Source organism: Emys orbicularis, chromosome 11, assembly GCF_028017835.1.
Source record: "Emys orbicularis isolate rEmyOrb1 chromosome 11, rEmyOrb1.hap1, whole genome shotgun sequence".
Classification (NCBI taxonomy): Eukaryota; Metazoa; Chordata; order Testudines; family Emydidae; genus Emys; species Emys orbicularis.
Window position 1 is genome coordinate 16,594,047 of NC_088693.1, and position 13,997 is coordinate 16,608,043.

At 41.4% G+C, this 13,997-nt stretch overlaps 1 protein-coding gene across 1 annotated transcript in view; it reads left to right on the forward strand.

Moving 5' to 3' along the window:
• The first annotated feature begins 10,584 nt into the window (after positions 1-10,584).
• SLC35F5 (solute carrier family 35 member F5) overlaps positions 10,585-13,997 on the forward strand; it is a 51,748-nt gene continuing 48,335 nt past the window's right edge. Inside the window, exons 1-2 of the mRNA XM_065413585.1 lie at positions 10,585-10,673; positions 12,097-12,165. The gene's annotated coding sequence lies outside the window, so the exon portion shown is untranslated. The remainder of the gene's footprint in view (positions 10,674-12,096; positions 12,166-13,997) is intronic.

A 13,997-nucleotide genomic window follows, 5' to 3' on the forward strand; every position in this document is an offset into this window, starting at 1 on the left:
AGCCTATGTCATAGTTGGGCTAGGACAGTTCTCAGAACAAAATTTCTGGTGGAATTTTTTTTTTCAGGGAAATTGTGCTAATACCCTCCTAGCAATAATTGTATTTAAATATGGTTGAGGCTAGAATAGTGTTGCTCCCAATCTTAACAAGATCTTAGAAGTTCCTTTTTTATTTTGGTATGATGATGAGAAAAGAAAGGAAGATACATTTCAAGGCTGTGTCTGCACTACAAAATCTAACCATATTTGGCAATGGGTGTCAAACATGGCTCCCCATTATCCACACCCTAATCCCCTTCAATTAATGTTGACTGTACTGTAATTGTACTGCGAAAAGGGTCAATCAAGTTCAACATCCATTGTAAGAAATCATGGTTAACCCCTGATAGAAATGTTTTGTCAAAACAGGAGTTGAACTCAGTTTATCCTGTCTACATCAACTGGAAAACTGTTTTCACCACTGTCTGAGTGGGTAGGAACAGCCATATTTGATACTAGTTGTGAAACATAGCAGTATTTTCTAATGTAGACTCAGCCATATCGTTGAGGCCTTTTAAAAATTAGATATTCTAAATCATATTCTTACATGCTGCATAGTAAAAATAACGTTAAATATGGTAAAATACCCACAACAGAAAGGGTTTGCATCCCCACTTGTACCAAAAATAAATACAAAAATGAAAGGAAATCCAAAGGGATAAAACCAAAGTTAGATGTTTTTAAACTTCAGGAGCAGTCATTTACTGTAAGAAAACCTCCACTGCATGTTGTGTTGTTACAGATTGTCATAAAAAAACACAAAATAATGGTGTCTCCAGACACAATTTGCCATTGTCCTATTGGGGCCCAATAAATGAATGACCAGTATAATTAATTTTAGAATGTTCTTCACTAATGCTCTACATCTCTCTATATCAGGGGTAGGCAACCTATGGCATGCGTGCCGAAGGTGGCACGCGAGCTGATTTTCAGTGGCACTCACATTGCCCGGGTCCTGGCCACCGGTCCGGGGGGCTCTGCATTTTAATTTAATTTTAAATGAAGCTTCTTAAACATTTTTAAAACCTTATTTACTTTACATACAACAATAGTTTAGTTATATATTATAGACTTATAGAAAGAGACCTTCTAAAAACATTAAAATGTATTACTGGCACGTGAAACCTTAAATTAGAGTGAATAAATGAAGACTCGGCACACCACTTCTGAAAGGTTGCCGATCCCTGCTCTATATAAGTCATTGCTGGAGCTGTGGGAATCAACACAGAAGTGTTTGTTCCTCTGTTTCTTATGTTTATAAACCTTTCTTATGAGGATATTTAAACTATCCTGAAACATCTGCACCTACACCATGGGTCAGTTACCAATAATTGAGGGGTCAGATTCTGATTCATTTTGAGTAATACAATACTTGCAAGTAGTCTCAGTGAAACCAACGGGACTACTCAAGGAGTAAGATGATCTTCATGATAAATAAGGGTATAATAATCAGGTCCTCCAATATACCTCAGAAAATATAAAGTCAGATTCTGCATCATTACTCATGAAATTTAGTACCTTATTCTGTAAATAGCCCCATTCACTTATATGGAGCTAGCTACAGAGTAAGGTACTCAGCATGAGTAAGAAGATCTGAACTGGACTCAGATCTAAGGCCAGATTTTCTCAAACAGTGATCAGTTACTCAAGTGAGTAAGTTTGCACCAATGTAGGCAAGGGATTTAAAATCTGGCCCACAGACTGCAGGTAGCCCCATTTTATGCTCATTCCCACAAACTGTGTTTTTTATAGATAGCTTGGTAAATTTTGGATTCAAAGTATTGTGAATGTCTGATTCATTTTTAGTTTTGCATGGTTAAGCTTTTGGTTGGTTTTTAAGGTTCTTTTTATTATCATTCTTTATATATTGAAAATAATTGGATGGCAGCAATTTCACTATATTTTCAGTCGTGGAACATCCATTACCAGTTAGGATACTTGTTTTTCTTACATACTGTAAATCAAGAGAGTAAGGAGACTCAGGCGACAAGTGTGATGTCACTTTGTAATAATACTATTGGCTAATGTTTGTTAACTGTATTCCATAGCATACACAGCAAACTCTCAAGCTTAGTTTCAGTTTCTACAGCTTTGAAGATTGAATATCAAGAAAGCTAATTTTGTTTACTAATCCCCGTGCTTTATGCCTCGGAGAAAGCTACATAGCCAAAACTGTTTGTGTTGTCTGCTTCTTGTATGTATTGTAACATTTTTCTTGGTTGCATTTCATGGTGAGCAGTGGTTGTTAAGCACATATTTAAGTGCTTTACTGAACACAGATGGAATTATTCACATGCTTAGTGCTTTGCTGTATTGTGGCCTATATCATTGTGGTCTATACCATTGCTGAACATGCTGACCACACCTCCTTCCTTCTTCCAGCCAGGGAAGAAGTTAGATGATCAAAACTTAATCTTAGACAGTAGCACTGTCATCAGTATTCTCCTTCCCCTGTCATTTCTCCCTTCTAATTCTTTAAGGACTAGATCCACAGCCTATTGAAAAGAATGGGAGTATTTCTCTACATGGATGAAATTCAGAGGACAAGTAGGAGGCCTATGTACAGGGGTAAATTTCACTCACAGGATATGGCTTCATTGCAAGTTAACCTGGGCTCTTACCCATGTTTTAGCCCAAATCCCCCTTCCATTCACACAGAAAACCCTGACCCAGGGCTGGAGGTGCTGTAAGTCTGGGCTAGCTTACCTGGCTGGGGCTAGAACTCTGGCTGGAACCTGTCCACTTTGCAGTGAGGACCATCCAATGCCTTTTCCACAATTTCCTGCAAAGGACAGAAAATTGACAGGGAAAGAATCCTGGAGTGCATCAGCAGAAAGAACCATGGGATATGTCCCCAAACATACATGGACAAGTGCAGAAACAGGGAGGACACAGGAACGGCTTTGCTGTGGGGATTCTTACATCTGGGCTACGCTAATCTGGGTGCTCAGACCTGACTGCCAATCACCCAGATTAACTGTGCAGTGAAGATATACTCTAATGGCCTGATCCAACTCCCACTGAAGACAACTGCAGAACTCTCATGAATAGAATCTATAGGAATAAAACCCATCGTTTTTTATTATTATTAAGATAATTTTTTTGTCATTCCAGTTTCTAAAACTCACTATTGATAAAGGTGTTTCCATTCATACAAGGATTATAGTGTTGTGATATAGAAATACTTTTACCTTGGCTGGATATGGAGTACTGTTTTTGTTTTTATACGTTCATATCTCTAAAATGTAATCAAATGTTATTCACAATTAAATATGAAGTACACAAAAATGCAGTACAGAAAATACTTGGAATGTACATGAAAAGAAGGCAATTTCACCACTACAAAGAATGATATTTCCCACTCTTTAATTCATACTCAGCTAAAACGGAAATAATTTTATAAAGAAGAAATGAAGCATTCAAACAAATTTTAATGCAGTTTAGACATAAGATCAGCATGTGAGATTTTATGATGGGAAGTAAATAAGTTCACTACCAGCTAAAAATGCAGTCAAAGTCCTGTGACATCTCTAAGTTGCAAAAAAATACAATAACCCTTTAAAAATGTATAGGCTTCTTACCACATTGATCTATTTTTTTCAGACCCCTGAAGAACTACAACTTAAGTGTCTCATCCAATGAAGGGGAAAAGTTTGGCACTGCAACTCGAAAACTGTAGTTTTCTACTCTTTGCATGCCTCAGACAGAATTTTTTAAAACAAAACATTCACAGGTTTGTTTTATCCCTGCTCCTGCTGCTGCAGGGTGGTGCAAATTGCATACACTCGTGAAACCCTGACAAGGGAACACACATCTGTGGAAGGACAGGTGTTCTCATCATTGATGCCTCCACTGGGGTTTCTGTCATGAGAAGGGCAGCTTTAATTTATGGCTGAGGTTCTGTAAGGTGGCTACTCAGAAGATGCTGAGAATACGCTAGAGCAACGTTATCTCCAGATGCCTGGCTATGCCCTCATACTTGCCAATGCCACTCACTTTAGCCACTGTATTCACCAGCTACAGGGCACCTAGCAGAATAGGACCTGTGGGTAGCTTATGCCCTACCTTTCCACCACCAAAGTCCAGGGCACCAGGGGCCTTCCACCACTAGTGGTCAGCTATGGGAGCTTCAAAACAGTGGTACAAAGCTACTACAGTGCAGCTATTTGGTCCCCTACTCTTTTTCCTTAGAGTGTATGCAGCTTGATTGTGATATAGTTGGAATATTCATCTATTGTTTTAATATATATTATCAGTAATAAATTTCAAATGATCTATAGTATGAAATAGTAAAGATGACATTAGGCATCACTATCAACAGACAGTATGTCTAGTGATTAGATCAGGGACTATGAATCTTAACTCCTAGGCTTTATTCCTGGCTATGCTACTTATTGACCTTAGGTGAGTCACACATGCTTCCTGAACCTGAGTTTTTCCTTCTGTAAAAAAATGTAGTAAGGATCTATGCAAAACTGGGAAAAATGCTTTATTAAAGTAGATGCACATTTTTTGTCAGATCATTTTACATTGTTTTCACGTTCTCACAGTTTCACAAAAAGCACCTTTTCAGGAGTCCAAATTTTTTCCAGATTGCCTTGGGAAATTCACTTCTAACTCACAGTGTGCATTCAAAATTTTGAGCAGTCAAAATTTCATGTGAAAGTACCATCCCAGTCATTTTTTGTAATTTTGTCTTGAAGGAAGAACACAGTGGAGGATGGAGCAGCACACAAATCATTCAGCCACACATTTTAACTACTTAGATTATAATTACTGTGGATGTAACTGAGAACATAATTTGTTGCATTCATCTGTATTATTCAGATTGTAATCAGATCAGGGACTGTCTCTTAGTATGTGTCTATATAGCACCTACTACAATTGGGCTCTATCTTGTTTGGCACCTGTTGGTGCTACTCTAGTACAAATTAATAATAATAAGTACAGAAGTTTTACCTAACTAGGAAGTAAAGGATCAGGTGAATAAAATGACAGTTTGACTGATATTGAAACTTTCTTAAAATGTCATTTCTTTTTCTTTTTTCTGTCTACAAAGCGGTTTTATTTTGTATATAGGAAATAATTCAAGGTGCACAATAACATTAATCCAGGAGGTTATTTTGATCAAATGGTTACTTTACAGCTTTTAATTTAAAATGTATATAATTGTAATCATTAAACTGTAGGAAAGACAGAATAGATTACTGTTTCAATAGCTTGTGAAGTGTGGATGATCCTGACGTCCACTTTTATCACCAAGCAATATACGTTAAATATTAATTAGGCTTTTGAAAAATTGTCAGTAGCAATTCCTCCCACCCATGTGCAAAATTTGAAATGATTTCCTAGAAGATTTTACAATTGCCTTTGCCTTCCCACTCAATTTGCTATAGTTGAATTTCTTAATAAATTACATTTATATGTTACTGTTTTTTTAATCATGTACAAGATGTTAGTTTTCATTAGTCACTTTTCAATTCAACTGTGTGAGGTTATTATCAGAGTGTTCATGCTATGAGCCCAGTTCCTTTCTACAGTACACCAGTATTAATCTGGAGTGACTAGAATGAGTTATCTATTGAGAGAAGAATCTGGCTCTATATCTAACTCTATGCAGGTGTACTTTTTAAAAAAGGACAGACACTTTGTATTTTTAATAGTTTTTGATGTTTCCTTTGTGTTTTGTCTAGAAGGTGCATTGGCTAGTGGACAACCTATATATTTGAAAGCTAAACTTTAGGTATCAGGCACACTGGCATTTGTACTGATAATTAAACAGATGAGTCTTGTAATATTTTGAGGGGGGAGTTGTTTCTTTGGTTTTTACGTGCCATTACTTTAAATGTGTGGTGACTTGCAGCTCCTGTGAGATTTTGCATCATAGCCTATAGGAGTGTAAATAAGATAACCATAATTGCAAAGAAAATATTCACACACTTCTGAAAGGATTATGAAAAGGGCCTCTGTACTGGTTCCCGTCTCTTTTTCTCTCTTCCATCAAAGTTACTTGGTTCATTCTTTTGCTCAAAGGTGGTCAAAGCAGACTAAAGAGCCAGTCAGAGCTTCTACTGGGAGCCAGAGGTAGTGAGAGCTGCTCCATGGGAGTTCATAACACAACAGTGCCAACAGTGCTACGGTAGCACAGGCAGCTAACCAAATATCTCAGAGTTCAAGTGAAACCAGGACAAAAACCTGGGTTCACTAGAACTGGTAGGAATTAAAACACTTTCCCTCCAAAGCAGGACTCCTGATAGATTCAGGGTATATGGTGTCATCCTAATTATATTTCACAAATACAGAGGGCAGATTCTCTGGTCCACTAAAGCCCCCTTTTGCCATGTAAACATTGTAAACCAGTAGTACAATGAATGGATAGCCAATGGAGAATTCTCCCAGCACAGGGGAATTTTTAGATTCATAGATTCCAAGGCCAGAAGGGATCATTGTGATCATCTAGTTTGACCTCCTATATAACATAGGCCATAGAACTACCCCAAAATAATTCCTAGACCAAATTTTTAAAAAACATATCCAATCTTGATTTTAAAATAGTCAGTGATGAAGAATCCACCTCAACCCTTGGTAAATTGTTCCAGTTCATTACTGGTTAATTACTCCTACTCTTAAAAATGTACACCTTACTTCCTGTCTGAATTTGTCTAGCTTCTACCATCTGCCATTGGATTGTGTTATACCTTTCTCTGCTTGATTAAAGAACCATTATTCAATATTTGTTCCCATGTAGGTACCTACAGTCTATAATCAAGTCACCCCTTAACCTTCTCTTTATTAAGCTAAATAGACTGAACTCCTTGAGTGTATGGATGTAAAGCATGTTTTCTAATCTCCAATTTATCAACATCCTTCTTGAATTGTGGACACCAGAACTAGACACAGTATTCTAGCAGCAGCTGCACTAGTGCCAAATACAGAGGTAAAATAACCTCTCTACTCCTGTTTATATGTCCGAGGATTGCATTAGCTCTTTTGGCCACAGCATCACACTAGGAGCAATGGGAACTTTGCCAGCAGAAGCAACTCTATTGCTTCTTGTGCCCGCCATCCCCCTAGCTGGCTTAAAGATTGTGTCAGAGGGAAAGCGTTGACAAGACTGGTACTAGGGGATGAGGCATGGTGGATTAGAACTCCACTATACCTAATCCAGCATGTCAGGGCTGATTCTGTGAAGTCCACTTATGCCAGGCAGCTCTGAATCAGGGAACTACAACTGTTCCTCTGTGGCCCTCCCATTCAATTCTGTCTGGAGTTTGGAGAGGAGAGAAGAGGCTACATCCTCTAGTGTCTGAACTCTTGGAACTATTCTTCTGATGGATAAAACTGCTGTTTGCTACTGTCTACTTCCCATTCTTTCAGGATCGTCTAGAATTTAGGCTCATTCTCATTGCTAACATTTTATTATAGTACTGAAACAGGGCGTAGAACTCCTTGTTGACATGACAGCTTTCAGAGAAGATATTAAGGCATTGTTCCTTTTGCCTATCTTAGTTGGTATCCAAGTAGAAATCATGGATCATATGAAACTTGAGTAGGAGATAAGACTAATGTCCTGGCCAACTTTCCATCTCACAATAAGAAAGGTTCTAATGTTCCTTGCTTGCATGAGCTATTGCTGAGTACATGAAGACTGCTCCACTTAGCTGTTGCAGTTCTAGTATTTAAAGCATTGAAATATCTTGATTACCAAAAGTGCTATATCAGTGTGTCAGAAAAACAGAATTCAGTTTTAAATCTCTCTTTATTACATTATGCTATTGTTTCTGCTCTCCCTACATCTCTGACTTGTTAATACTCTATTTGCTTCCTTGTACTTAGAAGTCCTCTGACCAAGCATTGTTCACCATTTGCTAGTTTAACTGGAACATTTTTTATTAGGGGATTCTCTTTCGATGTGCTAATGGCCCAGGTCTGCAAACTCTTAATACCAATTAGGTCTTAAGTACACTGAAATCATCAGGACCACTCAGTCTCAAACACTATCCCTGATAAGTATTTTCAGCAAGTTTGTAAAGCACATCATTTTATGGTATCAGGAATACTGACTCAGTAAATGTTTTAAAGGCAAAACTTTTATTTATTTAAATTTATAAAGCACCTATTTTATAAATCTAATAAAGTTATATTGCTGAACCTTTGTTTTCAGCTAAGATTGTAAAGTCTTCCATTTCTTTTAGCATAAATCATAGACTGTAAGCTTTTCAGGGTAAGGACTGAGTTTGTGTTTGTACAGCATCTAGAATAATGGGACTACAGCAACAAAATAAATAATAATAATAATAATGGAATGTAGAGCTTGAAAGAAAATTATTAGGTCATCTAGTCTATCTCCCACATATGGGAAGGAAGTGTATAAAAGCATACGAACTGAAGTTGTACTGTATCTCAATTTTATTTTTATTAGACTTTGGGTTATACTTTAATTATTTTTACATTTATGTATTATTTGTTAAGCTACTTCACTACAAAAGCAATGAACAATGCCAACTGGATTATGAAACTACAAAATACACAAAGAAATGGGCAAGTTTTAAACAATAAAATACAGTTCTTCCATATATCAGGCTATAAATGAAATCTCTGACATCAAATTGCAAAATATCAGTATAGTTGTTTGTAGTGTATCAGTTTGACCCTGTTATAGCTAGTCTTTGTAACATACACTACCCTTCGCAACAAACTTTCTGTCTACAGTGGACATATTTTCTTAAAATTTCCCACCATTGTCACCATATGTTCAACTTTCCTGGAGTTAGCAACAGTGGGAGAACTAGCTTTTATTGCAGAGCAGCACACAATAACAGCTCAGACCATTTCTGAGCTTACAGATGACATGGTGACTTTAATGCAGGTGATCAGACATGCCATTGCTAGCATCAGTGCAACTCCACCAACGATGGTAACAACGGTGAAGAACTATCAGGAGAAAGCCTACTGCAGATGACCAAAATATCTCTCAGTGTAGTCATCTTCACAAGAAAAAAGTAATGGCATGATCACACAGCAAGGTAAACTGTAAATACTATGTTTTAGAGGTGTAGCCGTGTTAGTCTGTATCAGCAAAAACAACGAAGAGTCCTTGTGGCACCTTAGAGACTAACAAATTTATTTGGGCATAAGCTCTGAAGTCGGTTTTAGCTAGGGTTACCATATTTAAACATTAAAAAACGAGGACACTCCACGGGGCCTTGGCCCCGCCCCTTCCCCGAAGTCCCCGCCCCAACTCCGCCCCCTCCCCTGAGCCCCCCGCATTCCTCCTCCTCTCTTCCAGCCACGCGAAACAGCTGCCCGAGTACTACCGGCTTCATGGTTTGCCGGGCAGCCCCCAGACCCTGCGCCCCCGGCCAGGCGTTTCCCCTCCCGGGCTCTGGCTGCGCTGGGGAAGCGCCCGGCCGGGGGCGCAGGGTCTGGAGGTCTGGGGGCTGCCCAGCAAACCGTGAAGCTGGTAGCGCTCGGGCAGCTCAGCTCTTCAGCTACACAAAGCTGAGCTGTCTGGGGGGAGCAGCAGCAGCCGCCGCCGCCGCCACGGGGGAATCCGCCTGCAGCTCGCAGCCTGCCGGAGCCGTTCTAAGGTAAGCAGGGGACTGGGGCAGGGATGCCGGCAAAACAAAGCTGGGAGTATTTTCCCGGACATGTTCGGCTTTTTGGCAATTCCCCCCCCGACAGGGATTTGAGGACCAAAAAGCCAGACATGTCTGGGAAAATCCGGACATATGGTAACCCTATTTTAGCCCACGAAAGCTTATGCCCAAATAAATGTGTTAGTCTCGAAGATATCACAAGGACTCCTCGTTGTTTTTGTAAATAATATGTGCCAAACAAGCAGCTGAATAAAAAAGGATTGGATTTAGTTGGCAAAAAATTAAACAATTGTTAACATTAAAAAATGATGATTAAAGTCTTTTTTTCAAAGGGATTTTTCTTTCAGGTCTCAGGGGCTGTCCATAAATGACAGAACTTTTTATGGGGAGCAGGGGATTGTCAAGACTCGCGCCGACTTTTGCAATAGTGCCTAACATTGAAACCAGCACACAAAAATGGAGGACCCCCGGCCCAATGCCTTATATACTTTACAGCCAACTAAGCGCAAATCTCGGCGGTGCTCTCCGTCCCCACCAAGTCACTCGCACCCCTCCCACACCCTTCTCCGCCCCCTCTTTTCCCTCCCACTCCTCCGCCCCCCACACCACCTGCTCCCGCCCAACCACACCCCTCTGCGCGGCCCCCTCCGGCGGGCCGCTCCCTCTCTCGGAGCGCCCCTGGCGCATTCCCCTTCCCAGCTCCCTCCGCCTCACACCCTTCAATCGCCAGCCGCGCCCCTTCCGCCTTCTCCTCCCCCCACTTCCGCTTCCGCCCCACCCGTCACCAGCCCTTGCTCTCGCCGCTGCCGCGTCTGCGTCTCTGGGAGCGGCAGCAGGACGGCGAGTGGCTCTCCGAGCAGATCGATGGAGGCCCGGCGCGGCTGGCCGGTGGGGGGCGCTGGCTCTCGCTCGCTGGCTCTGGGATGGATTTTCCGCGGCCTAGCCTGGACTCCGGACCAGCCACCATCTTAGAGGAGAGGAGCGGGCTGTGCAGCGGGACGGAGGGGCTTTGGGGTCGGGCTCTGCCGCAGACAGGTACCGGCGAGATTGACCAAGGGCTTCCGGCCCTGAACCCAACGGGGAACCGATGCCCCGTCTCCGGGGCGCCCCAACTAAACCCTGGTCTGGAGTGTCAGTGGGGAAGGGACCAGCCTCGCCGTCCTCTCGCCCACCCGTCCATGAGTGAGTGGGGGCGGTGCCCAGCATGCCTCGTGGTTGTGTGGAGAGTTCGCCGCCTTCCCCTGACCGGCCTCCCTTTCCGGGGGGAGACTCGCCGCCGCCGCCTCCCCCCACTGTCACTTGCGTGGGAGGGGGGAACCCCTTCCTTCTGCCCCGGGATCCACTGGGTGGGGGCTTAGCTTCCCCTGCACATCCACTTTTCAGGGGGTGGGGACTGTCTCCTCTCCCTCATCACCAGGGTGGGGTGGGAAATGGGGGCTCGTCTCTTTCTATTTGGGGGGGGTGCGCGCGAGGGAAGGGAGGTCATCTCCCTTCCCCCCATCCCCAGAGCAGCGAGGTGTGTGTTGGGGGGAAAGGGGCCTGTCTCTTCCTTTGCCTCCCGACTGTGGAGTGGGGGTTTGTGTGTGTGGGGGGGGGGGGGGGAAGGGTCTCCTGCTTGTTTCCCCCCATCCCTAGAGTGAGTGGGTGGAGAGGGAAGGGAACAGAACCCAACCCCTACTCTCGAAGCCTTTCTCTAGAAATGCAGCATTGTGCCTGTTCCCGAATGTACTGTAAGGCTTCCCCAGTTATGAGGGTGAGGAGTACTTCTGGAGAGTGTGCTGGACTTGATCTCACCATTGCTCTGTAGTTGTCTACCCCACTTCAAGCTGATTTCTTTTGATCTCTTGTTAAGCAGGATTGGACAGGTGATATCCAAGAAATGATTACATACTTCTGATAATTCAGTAGTTGATATTCTTCCTTATGTGTGTGTATTAAATACATGATCCAGCATGTTATTAGGGGACACCATTGCTCAGATGAGAGGTAAAAGTGAGGTCCTGAGCAGTTATTAAAGATTCCCTAGTACTGAGAGCGCCTGATGTTTGGGCCAAATTCCATTTGGGTAATTTATGTTCTTCCTAACTAAAATTCCTCTGTATTAATTTTATATTGTACATATCATATCCAAAATTGTTGTGTAATGTTACCAGTTGTCTATTTTGCCACAAAGGTGTCTGCCGTTCAGTGGTGGGTGAAGTTAAATGCGTGTGAGGTTTGTCAGTTAAAGACAGTAAAGTTTTAGGATTCTTCCAGATGGAAGATGCTACCTAGACACAAGTTTTCTGTGTGATCTCTTCCTAATGCTTAAACTTGTGGAGTTCATGGTAATTGTCAGTTAATGGTGTGTTTAACTATGTAATATACCATTTCTGTTCACACTTGCAAATAACAATATAGCTGAAAATTTATGTTTCTGACACTTGTATGAGAATTTAGTATTCCTCTTATTCTTTAGATACTGGGAACCAGCTCTACTATTATTTATATACAGAACATTTTGATGTCATGGAGGTACTGTTTTCAAGTGAGTATGACCTGTTGGTGGACTCCAGGTGTTTCATGAGATAAAATAATTGAGTTTATTTTAACTACTTCAAAACAAAGTGTTTCCTGTGCGCATTTTGGTCTTCTATTTTTTTAATTAATTTTTATTTGGGCAGGTGTGGTAGACTAGTGGCAATATTCAGTTACCTGTGCTTTGCTTCATGATATGGGGATTTTTGCAGAGGAGTCTACTCTTTTTATGGAGTTTTCTTTGAGTAAGGACTGTGGGATTAGGTCTTTAGTGATTGCAGTATCTCTCAGAAACTGTCCCACCCATCTGATTTAAAGATTGCCATTGTCTTGCTTTGAAGGAAGTCCTCCCCACCCACTATTCCTCTGTAGTATGGTGATCGACTGTTATGGAAGTGAAGTTTTAGAGTAATAGAAACAGAGAAAGAACAACAAAGAGAGCCTGTATGTTTTTAAAATTATTTGCACAAAATGCACCGGTTTGTTTTGCTTTTGACTTTGTGCCATTGAGTTAGTCAGTACAAAGACTGACCATTTCTATATAACCTCCCTGAGGTTGGTACCCTCATATTTTCTTATACATCTGTCCTGGCTGTCTAATAGGTATTTCTAGAATTGGAAGGATGGCAGTAAAATGATTAGTCAGTCCACTTCTATTCATTGTCCGATTGTAGCTAAAACATAATTTCTGTGTTTTCATCCTACCATATGACCCACATACTTCACAGGTGTGAGTGAAATAAGAATCCACTGAGGCCAATATATTTCAAGTCTCTTTTGGCACTTGCCCTTATGAGAACAGGCAGTGTTCAATTAGTAGGTACATTTTTTTTGTTGTTTTCATGTTGGCCCACATTGTGGTGTTGGTGCAAAACTGTGAAGACTGAAAAATATTCAATCTGTTGTGATTAAGCTGCTAGACTAGCTTTTACATAGAATGCCTGTAGTATATACACTGGCTTACCAATTTTTGTGTTCATAAAGAGGCTTCTCTTATGATCAGCAAGCTATTTGATTACTTGATATTCTCACAGATCTCATTGTTCTGTTTTCACTATTAAATTGTATTATAAATTTAGAATGGTGATCATTTGTAGAGAAACATGATGCTAATGCGGCTTTGCTGTCAGAGATGATGGGACTTCTTGCAAATGAAATGACACGTGCAGGATTACACATACTTACTACCCTTCTAAATACACTTTTGGCATATGTATCTTAGTAAAAACGATGTTCTATCTTTTGTGAATTAGCAGAAGGCCATTCCAGCCCAATGATCCAAATGTAGGTAGCCAAGTGAAAATACATTTGAGACAATTTTAAATGTCCAGGGGATGGGGTAGTATCTTTTATTGGACCAACTTCTGCTTGAAAGTTTGTCTCTCTCACCAACAGAAGATGGTCCAATAAAAGATACTTCACCCACCTTCTCTCTCTAAGGGCTTGGCTACACTGGCGCTTTACAGCACTGCAACTTTCTTGCTCAGGGTGTGAAAAAACACTCCCCTGAGCACAGCAAGTTACAGCGCTGTAAAGCACCAGGGTAAACAGTGCCCCAGCACTGTAAGCTAATCCCCTCGTGGAGGTGGAGTACCTGCAGCTCTGGGAGAGCTCTCCCAGCGCTGGCGCACGACCACACTCAGCGACCACGGCAGCGCTTTGAAGTTTCGAGTGTAGCCACGGCCTAATATCCTGGGGCTGATGTGGCTACAACAATACTGCATACAATAAGGGCATTTATGTCTGGGAATATCAACTGTTTATGCCGAGTATCTCTACCTAAAATTAAGTGATCTAGAATATAGAATAGTTTAATGTGTGGCGGGGGGGAAAAAGGCACCA